The 17,269-nt window shown below is 46.9% G+C and overlaps 1 protein-coding gene across 1 annotated transcript in view; it reads right to left on the bottom strand.

Annotated features, from left to right (window-relative positions):
• Positions 1-17,269, bottom strand: part of DOK5 (docking protein 5) — a 66,728-nt gene that overhangs the window by 11,731 nt on the left and 37,728 nt on the right. The window lies entirely within an intron of this gene.

Genomic DNA, 17,269 nt, shown 5'->3' with positions numbered 1-17,269 from the left:
CTCTCTGTATCCCCAGCACCTACCGAGGGCCTCCAGAGGCTTAGCAAACGGGGGATGGATGAATGGATGGATGGACGGAAGGACAAATGGCCCCAGCCTTTGCCCACGCAGCAGGGAATACTTTCCAGAAATAAATCCTAATGAGCCCAACCCATGAGAAGCCCTGCGAGCCCGGGGCTGAAGCCTCGGGTCCAGGTTAAAGCGCACGTGGCCTGCCCTGGCTTCATGGACGTGGGAATAAGGCTCTGCCTTGTTCTATTTTGCCATTCGAGTGCTGAGCAGCAGTGAGCCTCGGGGAGACCCGCTCTGTGCACAGGCACGTGGGGTAGGACAGTCCCCGGCAGGGAGGGCAGCTCTGCATTTACCCCTTCCATTAGCAGTGTCAGCGCAAGATCCCACCAGGGAGGAGAGCAAGGCTTCCTGAAAGTCTAATACTCAGACTGCCGCCCAACCAGCGAGGCACGCAGGCCTCTTCCTAACCAGCCCACGTGACTCTTGATCTCCCCAGTGGCCTAAATCAATGGAGCTAACTGACTGGGTTGTTTTTATTGATTGATTGATGACAGAGAGACAGAGATCGAGACAGAGACATAGAGAAAGAGAGAGTTTGTTGTTCTACTTATTAATGCATTCATTGGTGGATTCTTGTTTGTGGCCTGACTAGAGATAGAACCTACAACCTCGGCATATCAGGAGGATGCTCTAACCAACTGGGTTACCTGGCGAAAGCTGACTGATTGGGCTTTGAAGGCACAAAGATCGCTGTGCTCACAGGCAGGGAACGTGACCATAGTGTCAGTGACCCACGTTCCTGTTTAGGTTTTTCTCCGTGAGCTGTGACATGGGACCCATCTGCCCCTTCTTTGAGCCTGAAAGTCTCCTTTCTCACAGCACTTCCCTTCTAAGGAGACAGATAATTAAACTAAATAAATAAAAGTGATCAGATTAGCATCAATAGCAGTGCGGTCCTGATCCATGCGACTACACGTGTGAACCCAAAGCATGATGCTGAGTGAGGAAGCCACACACAAAAGGCCACACGTGTGTGATCCCATGTATAGGAATGTCCAAAGGGCAAATCCAGGGAGAGAGGATAAATCAGTGCTGCCTGAGGAGGGTGATGGCGAAAGGGCACGGGTTTCCTTTTGGGTTGAGGAAATGCTCTGGAACTGACTGTGGGGATGCTTTCATCACTCTGAATATAGGCCAATGCTCTAACCACTGAACCACCAGCCAGGGCGTAATATTTAAACTTGAGTGACAACTGACCAAAGCATGGTCCCCATCATTATCACTGTCAACAATGCAGACAGAGCCCTAATTGGCTTGGTTCAGTGGATAGAGCGTCAGCCTGTAGACTGGAGGGTCCCAGGTTCGATTCCAGTCAAGGGCATGTACCTTGGTTGCGGCACATCCCCAGTAGGGGGTGTGCAGGAGGCAGCTGATTGATGTTTCTCTCTCATCGATGTTTCTAACTCTCTATCCCTCTCCCTTCCTCTCTGTAAAAAATCAATTAAGATATATATATATATATTTTAAAAAAGCAATGCAGACAGAGCCTTTCTAAGACGTCCCAATCCACAGTGAGGGGATGCTGATCACCAAGACCCTTCCCTCAGAAGAATGGACGAGTCATATCCACCCACGCTCTCAGAGGAGAAAAAATTCTAACGAGCACGTGCAGAGCTTCTGAACGAGACAAGGAAAGCAAGTGTGGCCACCCGCTGGGCCACGCACCGCTGGTTCCTGTCCTCCGAATCTGGCCTGGCTGACGCTATGGGTCGGAGACAAGGGCTGCAGAGCAGTGCGGAGTCTCAACCACAGAACCACGCCACATCGTCCTCTGGAATCTGACTGGTTCTGCTGCGGAGATTGTGTTTTTGGAAGCTGATCAGCACGACAGGAAGTAATGGTTCGCCGCTGCAGTCAATCACGAGCACCAGATGGCGCGTTCGAGATGTGGGCCTGGATCCATTCGGGAGCGAGCATCCATCATCACGACACAATAATTCCTAATTCCATCCTCCGACTCCAACTTCCAGAGGCTGCTCCTTCAAAGTGACTCAAGGGGGGGGGGGGGTCTCTGCCACAGCAACTTTGCATATGCAAATCACATCGTCATTTCCCACCCACTCAACCTGATGAACAAGCGCATGGCCCATGCAGTGGTCGCTAACCGGTGGTCCATGGACCACTGGTGGTCCGTGAGGCCTGAAAGGTTGGCCACCGCTGGCTCAGGGTGGAGCTGAGTCAGAGCTACGCCCACGCCTGGATGTCTGCTCAACCTGGGAGACTTCCAAAGCTCACCCAAGTCTGAGAGGCCTCTGAGAGTATATACAAGCCACACTACTGGCTGTGGGGTCTATGGGTATGTGCGCGAGGGTGAGTCAGAAGGGACAAGTCAGTCCACGAGAGAAGAAATCACACTGAGCTCCAAAGAAACTAGTCTCTCGATGTCTCTGTCTCTCATTCTACCCAGAACTCAGCCGTCTCACTCACACCGCCCTCCAGTTGCATGGACAGCATCCATCTGGCTTCCTGAGCTATGTCCTCATGGTCTGCCTACATATTCTCCTGTGAAAACAATATTGAAAATATCCTCTACCTGTGCTTTCTGGACTCTGGGTCGGTGGTTCTTCAGCTTCAGTGAAGGACTCTAATATCTCATGAGTAGTAAATGTCTTTTGAACTGCATCTTACAATATTCGGTTTATTTACACAAAATCCAGACCAAACGTCTCCCTTAAAAGAGAACAGTAGCATAGACAATAGTTTCTAAGAAGATAGAAAATTAAGCGTGTGTTTGTGGGCCACACAATCTGACGATTCTATGCTTCGGCAGTTTATCAAACACCAGCTTCTAAGAAGATAGAATTAAGTGTGTGTTTGTGGGCCACACAATCTGACGAATCTATGCTTCGGCGGTTTATCAAACACCCTGGTAAAGTGCTAGCAAGTAGGTCTCGTCCGGTCGGGAGCTGGGAGTAATTTATGCCAGAACTATGCTCGCTGCACTTCGGAGTCCTTGCCGCTTGATGAAGCAGGCTCCCTCAGTCAGTACAAACTGCTCCCCATGCTAATTGCTGCGCTAGTGGCAGGAACCAACTCCTCCGGCACAGCCACGCTGCTGTCCTTGATGGAGCTTTGTAATCCTCCTGGGGCAGCACTGGGGGTGAGAAGAGACTGTCCCAAGTGCAGGAGCCCCACAGGCAGCTCTGCGCCCGCCTCTGCCCCTGCTGGGCAGTGCACGCCCTGCATGATAGAGGAGGAAGGACGTCCTGAAAGGATCTAGTTTTCTCCCATGAGAGAGCTTCCCATGTCCCTGCCTCTAACCACAGGAAACCCTATACACACATCCTGCTGAACCCGTGCAAAGCCAGGTCAGCGTCCGACAGAACCAGCTGGGGAGGGGATCCGGCTGCACTGACACTGCTCTCGGCACCATGTATGTGGTGCTGGGTGCTCGGTGGAGGTGGAAGTCCCGCTGTGACTTTTGTGTGCAGAAAGGGCACCGAGGCACACGGTCCCATGCTGTGCTCGCCCTAGCTCTGTTCCCTTTCTCCCAGGGACTCAGGCGCCAGATCTCAGTCACTTTAGAGCCGAGGTTCTCAGAGTGCTGTCCCTGGACCAGTGACATCAAATTCACATGAGAGTTTATTAGACATGCAAATTCCTGTGCCCCACTGAGACCTACTGGAACACTGGCATGGGCCCAGCGATGACAGTGGAGACCCAAAGTTCCTGAGTGTCCCTGTCCCGTTCCCTCCCCTGTCACCCCTGCCCAGCCTGCAAACACTACACTCAGGCCCCGGGTGCCCTGTGTTCTCCCTCCGATTCGGTTCCCACTGAGTCCAAGTCCTGGGCTGTATGTCCCTGTCCTGACTCTTCACTTACTAATGCTAAGCCATGGAGCCTCAGCTTCCCCCTCTACCAAACGGACCTAATAACACTGCCAATAAAATGCAAAGTGTTCCAGTATTTTGGAAGGCAATGTAGCGACACTTATTTGAATTTTTAAAAAAAATACTTACACACTTTAATTCAGCAAGCCTACTCTTGAGTTTAGAAAATCCAGTTAAAGTTTTTAGAAACTCAGTTAAATAAACAGTATATAAAGGCACATATATTTGTCTATTGCAGTATTGTTTATTCTTGGCAAAAAATTCTGATATTCCCATAGACAGGCTTAATAAATTAATTTTCCATTGAGACTCGGGAATATCACGCAGTGATGAAAAAGAATGAATAAGACCAAGGTTGGCAGACTTTTCTGTCAAGGTAAGAAGTGGCTTTGCAGGCTGTACACTCTTTGGCCAACTAACCAACTCTTCTGCTCCACTGTGACAGTGGCCATAACAATATGGCAATGAGTGGGCGTGAGTGTGTTCCAGTAAAACTTTACTTAGAAAACACACGTGGCCTTTAACTATTTCCACGGGATATTTACTACCGAGTGAGAAAACAGGGGGGTAGTTTTTAACGTGTGTAAAATGATCAGACTTCTGTAAAACCAACAATGACCCTCAAATACCCATCTTGTGCATGTGCCCACGTGTGTGTCTGTCTGTAGCTATGTGTATGGCATGTAGATATCTTTCTACACAGGATTGTATGAGTACAGAGGAAAACCTGGGAAGATAAGTGTAACCTTCTAGATAAGATGCAGGAGTCGCTGGAAAGGGGAAATGAGGGGAAACACATGAGAACAAATAATGAAAAGAAAAATCGGGTATAATCATCACCAATATGGTCATATTTTTGCAGTCAGTGAAATTTTACATACATGCATCTATGTAAAAACAAATTACACAGGATTCAAAACCCAACCCCTACCTCCAAGGAGAGCTGTGAAAATTAAACGAAATAAAGTGTGCAGACGCTCAGCTCAGGCCAGATGGAGCTGCTAGCTCCAACTTTAATTATCCCTCAATTAGACTAAGCCTCCTAGCGCGGGTTTTCTGCTCACAGGCTCCCTAACAGCTCTGCCTTCCCCTCCCCCTTTCCATGAATTCTGCCCTCGGGTCTTCGGCACATTTGTTCACCGATTCCATCCATTTGTGTGCTCTGGGCATCATCTCTAAGGCACACGCTGCGCTTGGGGCTGGAAACGTAGACATGAATCAGAACAGCTCCCCTCGCTCCAGAACGTACGGCAGAGAGCTGGTCCACAGCCCAGCTTCGATCCTGTTGCTACCTGCCTCCACGGTGGTGCTCCCTCCCGACAAAAGGGCAGACCCTCTTCTAAGCAGTGTTCCTTCCCAGGGCGCAGAAGACTCACTGCACATGCTCTTGGACCTGGACCTGGTGTGATTCCTGGCACAGAGTAGGCCCTTTATAAAAAGCAGTTGAACAGCCCTGGCTGGTTTGGCTAAGTGGATAGAGAGAGAGTGTCGGCCTGCGTATTGAAGGATCTCGGGTTTGATTCTGGTTAAGGGCACATGCCTGGGTTGTGGGCCTGATCCCTGGTAGGGGGCGTGCAGGAGGCAGCTGATCAGTGATTCTCTCAGCATTGATGTTTCTATCTCTCTCTCCCTCTCCCTTCCTCTCTGAAACCAATAAAAATATATTTAAAAAAATAAAAAGCAGTTGAGTGACTCAATCCCTGATGGATGGGTTGATTGACTTGACTGAATAAATGAATCGTGAAGTGACTGAGAAACCTCTTTCACTACAAGTCAATGATGATGACAGCTCAGGTGACTTGTCGTCAGTAGGTGCCAGGAACTGTGTCCAGATATGGCTTGTTTTATGCTACCTGACTTAGCATGTGCCGGTATAACCCCCTGTACAGAGGGGAGACAAATACTAAGGGTGGTGAAGAGATTTGCCCAAGGACACTGGGCCGAAGGCCAGGCACTTCCTGCAGGACTTGAAGTTCACGTCACAACTGTGTGCTTCTCAGAGGAAGTACTGAGTGTATTAGGAAGACCTCAAAGGATGAGCTTGTGTCCTGGTCATAATGAAAAAGACGCCCGAATTTTATCTCCAAAGCTTAGAGAAATGGCAGCTGGCCAAGTGCCTGGGCTGTAAGGATACGGGAACCCCTGGGCACCTTGAGGAACAGAATCGACCAGTGATTGGGACACAGGCTTCTGGACCCCCGCGGCTCCAGGGCCTGCCTTCTCTCCTGTGGACGCTGACTGCCTGCCACACGTGGTCATTCTTGGCTTCCTACTGGAAACCTTTCTTGTGGGCTGCCTGATCCTGACTCCAGCTCTGAGCCACGTTTGGCATGAAACACCCAAAGCGCTCTTTCCTTTCTCCAACTCCTCTCCGTATTCTGACATTCACAGGAAAAGCAATGGGTATTGTTATCATCAAAATGCTACCCAGATATCACAGAATATTATTGAACTGTCGAGGAACTAGAGTGAGCCGAGGCTTACTTCTTGAATGGGGAGAGGAGAGAGACTGAGAGAGAGACTGCTTTCCTCCCCCAGAGAAAACACAGCAGCCAGTAGGTGAGCAGAACTCTGGCTGGAAGAACGCCTCCATTGTGGCTGTGGCTTCGATGAAGCAGACTGCTCGTGAAATCAGCCATTTGGGGCCAAATTTCCAAGCACAGCATTTTGCTGAGTACCAGATGCACTCGAATGGTTATTTTCATGGGGATTGAAAGTGATTTGCATCTATTTATTCAGAGCCATCTGAATTCCCAGCCACTCGCATAAAACAAAACCACTGCTCCCTTTGCTTAGGGTAACTTTTTATGCCTCCTTGCTCAGGAGCCCCTCCCCCACCTGCACGTGGAGGCTGACACCTCAGGGACGGTTTCCCATGGCCTCATGAAGCGGATGTGTCGGAACCTGGGCATTGCTGGGCATTGGAAGGGAACTGCAGTTGGTATTCCAGCTTCATTTTTCTTTTTCTCTACGCTCACAAAATTATCTAACCAATCCCCAGTTTGTTCATTCAACAAACTTTTAGAAAGCCCTGTGTCTGGCCTTGAGTTTCTTACAGACAAGGGGTGGGGGGGTGGGGGGGGTAAGAGAGGCCTGGCCCCACCCCACCCCCACCCCTGCAGGCTTAGCCACTCAGAGGTCAGCTTTTGCAGCTAAGATCTCATATGGGCAGATTGAACCTTTCAACTCAATGGCTCACACTCACTAAGAGCAGATGTTTGGGGACAGGATGCCACAGGTGCGCCAGAACTGAGAGCAGTGGGTGGGGTCCTATTACCTGTCCTGTGCTCATTCCAGGCACAAGCTCAGAGCGCAGGGGGGCTGGTGGGCACGGTGCCCCTGGCCCCAGAGATGGCTGCAGAGCGGGTACAACTGGCTCTGCCTGTGCGTGTTTTGGAGGTCCTGCAGGAGCCCCACCCAGCAGGCAGGGCCTCAGCTCAATGGCCGGTGCGGACGTGCCCATATAAACACCACCAGTGTCTTAGGAAACAGCAAACAAGGGAGCTCAGCCCAGGCACCTGAATTCCTGGTGCTACCCGTTTACATCCCATGGCTGCAAGGCGAGTCTCTTTCCCCTGGCCACTCCAGGCCAGTGGTGTCCTGCGGGAGCACAAATGAGTAAAACCGTCTGGTTATTAAGACAACAAGAAAAGACAAGAACTATGAGACACTGAAGAGCATTCACCATCTCAAAATGGTAGTGGCTGCTCCACTTTAATTCAAGCGATGTTAACAGATATTCCTATTTTTCAAGAGGTAGAAATCTGCATTCTATGTGAAACCCTCCATGTTAAACACTGGGAACTAATTTAATTTTCTAAAAATATCATCTGTGCCAATATTTTGCAGACCAAATAAAAAGTGGTCTGCATAAGCCTGCCCACCCCTACCCTCTAATCTCTGTCATCTGCCTCGCTTTCCCTGGCCTGGCCAATGAAGATGTCTCCCAGAGTTTCCTTGTTGCCTGGAGGTGAGCCAATAGATAGCTCTTCCCTCCCCCTTGTTACTCACAAAGTCACAAAATAAGGGAAGATTTGCATTCCACACTTGGACAGGTCAATGGACCCTTGGGTAGGGACCTAGTAAGTGGTCAGTTTCCAATTCCGCAGAAACAATTGATTGGATCTCTCCTGAATGTTGAAACTTTCAAAGTTGGTGACAACCATCCATGTTGGCACCACCTCTGGTACCCTCCCCAGTTCTGCCTTCTGGTGGTCAGATTCTGGTCATGCCCAAACTTTAATATCCTGGGAAAAAAGCCATACAAGGCAAAGCATGTGTCTGCTGGGCAACCAAAAGCTGAACCCCTTGTTCAATGATGCCAATGGCTTCTCTGAAAATGACTGATTCTGGTTAAAACCACAAGTGGCTTCTGATTTCACTGATAGGGACTTGGGATTATTGCTTTTGCCGCTGGCAAACTCCTGCTAGAAAAAGTAAGTCCACATGGCTTAGAGGGAGAGACTGGTTAAATAAGCTCATTGGTACCTACTGCCTAAAACCTGGGGTGTAGATTCAGGGTCAGTGAACTACAGCCTGGCTGTAGGCCAAGTCCTGGTGGCCTGGTTTTAAATGGTCCAGAACCAAGAATAGTTTTTACATTTTTAAAGTTAAAAAAAGAGGAGAAGAAGGAAGTGAAGTACTAGCAGCAGGAACTCTAGGTGGCCCAAAAGCCTCAAGGAGTTACCCTGGCCATTTCCAGAAAAGATTGGCCAACCACTGGCGGAGATGGATAAATCACTTCCTACCTTCTCAAAATCAATTAAAATGGCATTGAACTGATTCCATTTATCTCTCAGTCCTCGTCACCATTCCTGTCTCTAGCCTCTCTGCCATGACTGATGCTGGGAAGTGGGAGCACCATATTGCTCACCACGTCCATCTGGTCAACCAGATGCTTTCTGCTCTCACATGAGCATCTTCGATTCAGGTCATGACCTGCTGTCTTGCCACTATCAGGCTTTCCATTTTCTCTCTACTTAGGGAGCCACCATCTTAAACATCACTATTAGCTTTAGAGTCATGAACAAAGCTACAACCTGTTAGCAACATTCCGTGTGTTTCCTTTTCCTGCAGAGGCACAGCCTCCGGCTAAACAATGACCCCAGCAAAGTTATAGGAGTGGACAGCTCTGGGGAGAAATTGGATGGGGTAGGACAGCACTTCAGAATCAGGTGAAAGCATTATTAAAACCCAGCATCGCATGTTACTATGTTGTTATAAGAGATTGAAAAGGGCATGCTCAGAAAATTACATTTTTCCCAATGTACAGGAACAAAAGTCACAGCAGCTGTTAGAAAGGAGCCTGAGTTGTAGAGTAGTATCTGTATCTAGATTCTATACTGTCTGAAGAAACAACGTCTATTACTAAACATAGGTTCATTCAACTTAGCCTCTTTCAATTTCTAATGGATTCGGCAGGAGTGCTTGGTGATGTAATTCAATTAATTTTTTAAAAATATATTTTTTTATTGATTTCAGAAAGAAAGGGAGAGGGAGAGAGAGAAATATCAATGAGGAGAGAGAATCATTGATGGGCTGCCTCCTGCATGCCCCAATACTGGGGATCGAGCCCACAATCCGAGCATGTGCCCTGACTGGGAATTGAACCATGACCTCCTGGTTCATAGGTTGATGCTCAACCACTGAGCCATGCTGACTGGGCCAATTAATTTCATTTTTGCTCAGTGAAGTGTGGATTTAAATCTTGGCTCCCTCCACTTTTAGCTGGGTGGCCACACTTCAAACTTCTTAACCTTAAAAATAGGAGGACAGTGTCCACGTCAACAGAGACACATCGGTTGAAGGTTAAAAGTTAATACATGTCTAGTGTTAATACATACTCAGTGCACTTGGCATATAGTAAGTTCTCAATAAATGTCAGATATCATCACCATCAGTAGCAGCATGTAGCGAACTGTAGTTCATCTTAAAACTCAGCTCAGGCATAACCTTCTCCAACAAGATGATCCTTCCTCTTAATGGAGACCCCATTTCTAGCACCTGAAAATTTACCTACTAAGCTCTTAGCTTCAATCATTACCTCTTATCACATAATTTTTATACATTCCTAAGACCTCCCTCTCCCCCATCGGTGGTATCAATTCTGTTTGCCATGTGCCAGGAGCTCAATACTGTTTCTGTTCCTATAAATACAATTATGTAGCCACGACTTAAAAAAAAACTCAAATGAAGAAGAAAGACATACGGTGAAATGTAAAAGTCCCTCCCCAGACCTCACACCGTCGTCCTGCCCCACAAAGGTAACCAACGTCACCAGTTACCTTTGCGTCCTCCAGAAGTTGTGTTTGTAGACCGTGGGTGAGCATGTCCGCTCGGCCTATCGCCCTGCCTCTTGCTCATTCATGCCCTTCACACACCCTTGCTATTACCAAGTGTGATTCTCTCTGTGCTCTTTAACGGCCTGGTAAAATTCCTGTGAGATCATAGGCCACAGTTTCTCTAACTATCCTCTTCTGATGGGCACATAAGCTGTTTCCACTTATGTCTCTTATTACAAATAAGCTGCCCAAGAATGTGAACTTCATCTTCCTCAGTCATTTCAGCACCTCGAAACCAAGGCTCAGCAAACACTTGCTAAACAGCAGAATGTAAGGAAAAGGCACGTGTCCACGGCATCTCGGTTTCTGCTAGTATGTCTTTAGAGTAAATTCCTACAAGTACTATTGCTGGGGAAAGAGATGTACCAAATTAATTTTGATAAATAAGGACAAGATGCCCTCCAAAGTGATAATAACCAAGTGAATTTACAGGACTATATTGTTGCATGATTTGAGGAATACAAATTGTAACTCCCTATCTAAATTTTAAGCTCCTTTTAAAGATGCAAAATGTTTTTCATACTTTAATTTATATTGTCCATAAGGCCTACCTTATTGCTTTGCAAGTAGTAGATAGGTGTTTGGTCAAAGGTTTTTGAATGATAATTAATATATCAGAATATAAAAAAGGGTTTAATTCAGGAAAAGGAAAAAGCTGGTAACTGCTTTAAGCAATACACTTTTCAAAAATTCCAATTAATCAGAGCCCATAAATAGAAGAAAAGGTAAGAAACATTTTCTCTTTGGGGAGTTCTAGGGGGAGGAGAGGAGCTATAAAACCCCAGCAGGCAAGGCTCTGTTTCGGTGTCTGAATAGTAATGAAATGGATGCTGTAATTTCTTGGCTTGTAGGGAGCAGCTATAGGGTTAAACCTGGACTGACCTGTTGGCAAAACCACAAACAAGTCCCAGCTTAGAGGGCACAGCCCTCTTAGCATAATTAAGCTTGACCTTATGATGCCCCCTAGATCCTATCTGGGCAGCTAATGGGCTGAGGGGGGTGCAGCAAGTGCTGCCAAAACAAGTGAAACTCACAAGAACATTGTAACTATGGTGACCACTACCTTGTTTACTTCTGGCTATAAAATAAAGGCTCAGCTTGCCCTCTGGATCTCTCTCTATGGCCTCAGCCAAGCACAGGAGGTTCATCCAGGGGTGGGCAAACTTTTTGACTCGAGGGCCACAATGGGTTCTTAAACTGGACCTGAGGGCCGGAACAAAAGCATGGATGGAGTGTTTGTGTGAACTAATATAAATTCAAAGTAAACATCATTACATAAAAGGGTACAGTCTTTTTTTTTTTTTTTTTAGTTTTATTCATTTCAAACGGGCCGTCCAGCCCGCGGGCCGTAGTTTGCCCACGGCTGATTCTAGACCCAGCTTATTCTCTTTGTCTGTCTTTTCTTTAATCCTTCACGGTCCCCCCCCCACCCCCTCAGGCTCACCGAACCCTTGGACCCTTGGCTGTGCTGGCTCACATTGGATGCCCTCTCTATATATCTTTTTAAGTGTGTAGCCTATTGCTTTTTAAATGAGGTTGACTATAAATGACTTTGGCTTCCAGAATTGTGGAAGAATTCCACTTGAATTCTACAAACTCATTACCAAATTTTATTTGCAGAACCTAGTGTGGAAGAAAATCTGTCAATTAAACCCACCAACAAAAAAAGAGGGAACCAAGTGAGAGTCATTCAGATTCCACTCACACACCTGTGTACGCGTCAGGTTCCAGAGTGCAGGGAGCTGTCACCAGGGCCCACATGTCACCTCCCGTCCCGCAGCCGGGGAAAGCCTGCCAAATTGCAGTCATTCTCCACCCTGTCGCTCGCTCGCGCCTTAAGGAAATTCTAGAAATGACAGGCCCGTCGTGGAATGAGGACCATCCCACACTCCTCCACTCCTTATTCCAAAATTAGACTCTGTCATAGACACTGATCTCCAAGGTGGCAAAAATAGCGGCTTCTCAGGGAGCCCCGAGCTGTGCCCCAGACTCCCAGTGGCTCCTCCAGCAAGGCAGCCGGCAGCTGGGCCATCTCACTCAACAGAGGGGTCTCCCCTAATCCAGGCCCACCTGCCTCAAGGAGCACCCCCTTCAGAGCAGTAATAATAATACACTGGTTTAAAAAGCAATAAGGGAGGGGAGAATTATGAAGTTGCTTTCTGGTGCCAAAACTGCCAAAAGAAATAGGGTGTCCTGAAACAGTGATTTTTTAAAAAGATATACTCTAAGTTGATATTTCTGAAAGGTTTTCAGGATAATTTGAGAATGCTGAGTGGGGATATAAGAGGGATGTAAGGGCTTTCACACTCTCCAAGGGGGTGAGGCATTGTGGCCGCAGGTAGAGGCTCAGGACCAGATGCAGGGACCCTGCATTCCTGGCTCCAACAATAACGGGCTCTACAGCTGCAGGTTAGTGACTTAGCCACTCTGAGCATCAGTTCTGCTCACTTACATGACAGGGACAGTGATTCCTTCCAGGCCAAGAGTCAGGAGTAATATTCTCTTGAATTGTAAGCCCCAGGGGAGCATGGGCCTCACCTGTCAATCACCACTACATGCCACAGCACATAACAGCATCTACGTCCTCAATGAGCATTTTGTAATGAACAAATGAATGAGAATGCGTGAATGCATCTACCTCACAAAGATATTGTGGTGATCAGAGGAAAAGCAAGTAGAGTGTCTGGCATATTGCAGGAGGCTTGAAGAACTGTAGTGGCTATTATTACTAACGTGCCTGGCCTATAGCAGATGTTCAATAAATAAATGACATCATTAGCAAAACACCATAAAGTAGAAAAAGTATCAAGAAGGTAAAATCAAAACACTAAATGAACAGGACCCCAGAAGTCTGCGTGGTGTGGGGACAGGCAGTAAGGTGGCCCCATGATCTTCTCATCCAGGTCTTCATGCCCCCAGTGCTCCCCTTCTCTGATGGTGTTAAGGATCGGTGACTTGTTTTTAATTAATAGACTATGACAGGGTGATGAGATGCCGTTTCCATGATTATGATACTTAGGATTGTGACACCCCCCCCCCGCATCTAGCAAGGAGACTCTCTCTCTTGCTGGTTTTGGCTAAGTAAGTGGGTGTGTTGGTCCATGTGGCAAGGCAGGCTTTCATCCAAGTCAACAAGAACTGAGGCCCTCTATCCTACAACCACAAGGAATTTAATCCTGCCAATAACCATAACAGCTTGGAAATGGATCCTTCCCCAGTCTAACCTTCAGGTGAGACTGGAGCCCAGTGGACACCAGTGCCACAGCTTTGTGAGAAACTGAAGCTGGGAGCTCAGCTAAGCCATATGAAAACTCTGACCCACAGCAACCAGGAGACAATAAGTGGGTGTGTTTTATGGTGCAGTTTGTGGGACTCTGTTATGCAGCAATAGAAAATGAATACATGTAGTAACAGAGGCGAGACATCCATTGCCACAGCATGGCATAAACGCCCAGAGAAGGACCGGTTGCTGAGTGACGCCGAGCATGGTAGGCACTGGGAGAACTGAAGACGCCATTCTACCTAAGGGGCAGACGTTACTGGGCAGAGCTGATGGTTGCCATGTGGGGATGTGAGACCAGTGTTACCTGCCCTTTTCACTTTTCAAGATGGTACAGAAATCTGAGCTTTATGTGAAACCTTCATTTTTGAATGTTGGCCACTGATTTGGAATTTTTAGAACAGAGTGAGAAGATCTCATGCAGGCAAAGACAACATGTATTAGGGGCTTGATTCAGACATAAAGCATAATTTGGGGTTACCCCAGCAGGTCACCCCTGCTCCAAATTTGAGCCCACTGATTCCAAGCTGGTGTCCTTAGGCCTTAAATCCAAGGGTCATCTTGAGGGTTAGAAAGTACACAGAAAGTCCTTAACAGGTTGTCTGCCACAGGGGAAAGGCATGAAACATTTCCATTACTATTGATCTTATTATTGTATTCATTTCCTATGGCTGTTGTAACAAATTACCACAACGTGGTAGCTTTAAACAAAAGCAATTTATTCTGGAGGCCAGAAGTCTGAAATCAGTTTCACTGGGTTAAGATTAAGGTGTCCGCAGGGCTGGTTCCTTTTGGAGGCTCCAGGGGAGACTCGGTCCCGTGGCTTTTCTACCTTCTCGAGGTCATGACCTTCTCGAGGCCACCTACATCCTTCAGCTCACATCTCCTTCTTCTACCTTCAAAGCCTTCAGCATAGAATCTTCCACTGTCTCCCTCTTTCTGTCCCTCTGCTTCCAACATCATATTGCCTCCTGTCTGACTCTGACTCCTCCTGTTTCTTCCTATAAGGACCCTGTGGTTAGCTTGGGCCCACCTAGAGAATCCAGGGTACCAGGGTACCCTCCTCATCTCAGGAGCCTTAGCTTGATCACATTGGCAAATCCCTTTTGCCACATAAGGAAACATTCACAGGCTCCAGGGACGAGGATGTGGACATCTTTGGAGAGCCATTACTCAGCCGACCACAATAGCAATACTTGCTATTATTATCCAACCCACACGCCTCCTCTTCATGACCTCTGGGACACAAGGTCATAAGTCTGATCAAAGCTAATTCACTCCAGGCTGCAAAGTCCAACTTGCATTCCCACAGTGCGGGATTCTGTCTGGGGACGAAGTCAGCTAGCAGTGGGCCAGGGCTTCCTAATAATGAGGCTAAGCCTAGAGGTTAGCTTCGCTATCTTTCTCCATTTATAACCTTAGCTGTCTCAGGGAAGCAAGCCAACAGTGACATAAAGGCAATTCCTAGTTGAGAATACAGCCAGCTCTGGGTGGATCCATTTCCAATGACCAGAAAACTCAAAATTGTAGCCCAGGGAGGGTGGCCAGTCATGTTGTCATCACTTGCTTCATGTTAGCACCGCATCTCTTTTCTCTCCTAATCAGAAATTGATTCAAGTACGTGGTTTTTAAGCCTTCTGCAATCCTGTTTAACTCCCTTGGAATTCAGATCCCATTTTGACACTTATTCATTTCCATCTAAAACAGAACGCTATTGCTTTAAAATCACATTCAGTTGTAGAACCCCTTCAGCATACAGTGAATTAAGAACGAATGTTATTTTCCGTTAAATTTGCAAGAGGATAATCTGAAGGCATGACTCATAATCCTGATTAATTTTAGCGGAAGTAATGAGGAGGTTGTAAATGGAAAAATGTGTGTGCAGAACTTCCCTTCCAAGCACACAACAATTTATGCTAATTGATGGCTTCACAAACAAGGTCATCTTGAAAAAACCTGCTCAGATGTTTGAAGGCATCTAATGGATAGCTATACAACTTTAATGCAATCGCATGTTGCCCTGTAAATTTGAAGTGACTTGAATTCGACTGTACAGCTGACTAGCTAATGTCTATCCATCCACCCACCATCCAATCCAGCCAGCCAGCTATCTGTCCATCCATCCATTTATCTAGCTCTATAGTGATATCCAGAGTTGGTAAGCATATGGGGAAATGGATATCAAATCTGCATTAATTCAAAAAGAACGTTTTTAAATGATGAAGGGGAAAATATTTCATGATATGAAAATTACATGAAGTTTGAATTCAAGTGTTTTGGGAACACACCACACCCATTTGATGTTTTACCTATGGTTGCTTTACCTAAGGAGTTGAAATAGAGACCATCTTAGTCCACAAAACCTACAGCATTTACTCCCTGGCCCTTCACAAAAAGCTTTGCCGATTCCTGCTCTGAAATCCTGAAGCAATGCATGCACAAGCCACTTGGGATAACTCAGGACTGCTCTGGGACAGATCATGTTACTGACATGCTTTCCCTCCCTCTTTAAATCCAACCAGCCCACATGTTTACATCAGCAATTTGCAAACTACCCTAGTGCTAGCATGCCAACACAGTGCCTTCGGTTTTGCAGATTTCCTTCCAGATGGGCAGCCCTGCATGTGTTTGCAGCCACGATGCATGATTTGCATTGTTTAACTCTTCTGCATTCAATTACAGTTTCATGTTATTCTTCTCAAAGAAGAAACTCAAGAATCACAGTTCTCGGTATGAGTGACAGTCCCTAATACAAAGCAACAAACAGGGTAGGTGTCCCGAGAGAGCGTCTGTGGATGCTCGTGTGTGTCAGTGTTTGTGGAGTCTCTATCCTGGAAGACTATGAAGGTTTATCAACCAGAGATGGCAAATGCATGGCTATGGGCAAGATGCAGTCTATGGACAAGTCTTCTTTGGCCCACAAATTGGGACAGTTTTGTTGTTGCCTTTAATTAAAATGAATTTCCAACAGTTATAGACTGGGAGGTAGCATATACAGACTCAAATCCTTGGCTTCTCTGAAAAAAAAAATCAAGAGATCTCCTCCATGGAGCCCGAAGTCTCATGTCAACAGTTATCAGGTCTTTGGCTTTTGAGATTTCATTTCAGTTTCCTCTCAGCTCTCTTCTCTCTCTTATGTTTTTCCCCTGACCCCGTTGACATTGGAAATTACAACATCTGATACAGCGATCACCATCTATCTATAGGCAGGTAATCCTCATAGTTTTTGTGCCCACAGGTGTCCATACACCCCAAATTGACTCTAATGTACATACTCCCTACAATTATGTCCCAATAATCATGTTCCCCCTAAATCCATACATTGAAATCTTAACCCCAAAATGGATGGTATTAGAAGGCAGGCCTCTCGGGACATAATTAGGTCCTGAGGGCAGAGCGCCCTTATAAAGACACTCCAAGTCCCCTCTGTGTGTAAGACAGAGAGAAAAGACAGCCAGCTATGAGCCAGGGAGTGGGCCCTCCCCGCAGACAGTGACTCTGAGAGCAACTTGCCCTTGGGCTTCCCAGCCTCCCAGGGAGAGAAATAAATAAATGTCTGTTGTTTATAAGCCATCTAGTCAATGGTATTGGTTATAGGAGCCCAAACTGATTACGGTACACACCTATAGGAACTGTGACACAAAGTAGATAAGGAGGTGACTGCCTCAGCCACGGGCCACTCCGGGCCGTCCCAGGGTGACATGGAATCCGAGGAATACCTGGGTGAGGACAGGAGTAAACCCCTG

The sequence above is a fragment of the Myotis lucifugus genome, unplaced genomic scaffold (assembly GCF_000147115.1).
Source record: "Myotis lucifugus unplaced genomic scaffold, Myoluc2.0 scaffold_155, whole genome shotgun sequence".
NCBI classification, from domain to species: Eukaryota; Metazoa; Chordata; class Mammalia; order Chiroptera; family Vespertilionidae; genus Myotis; species Myotis lucifugus.
Note: the sequence above shows the minus strand (reverse complement) of the source record. Positions and strands in the feature narration are given on the sequence as shown.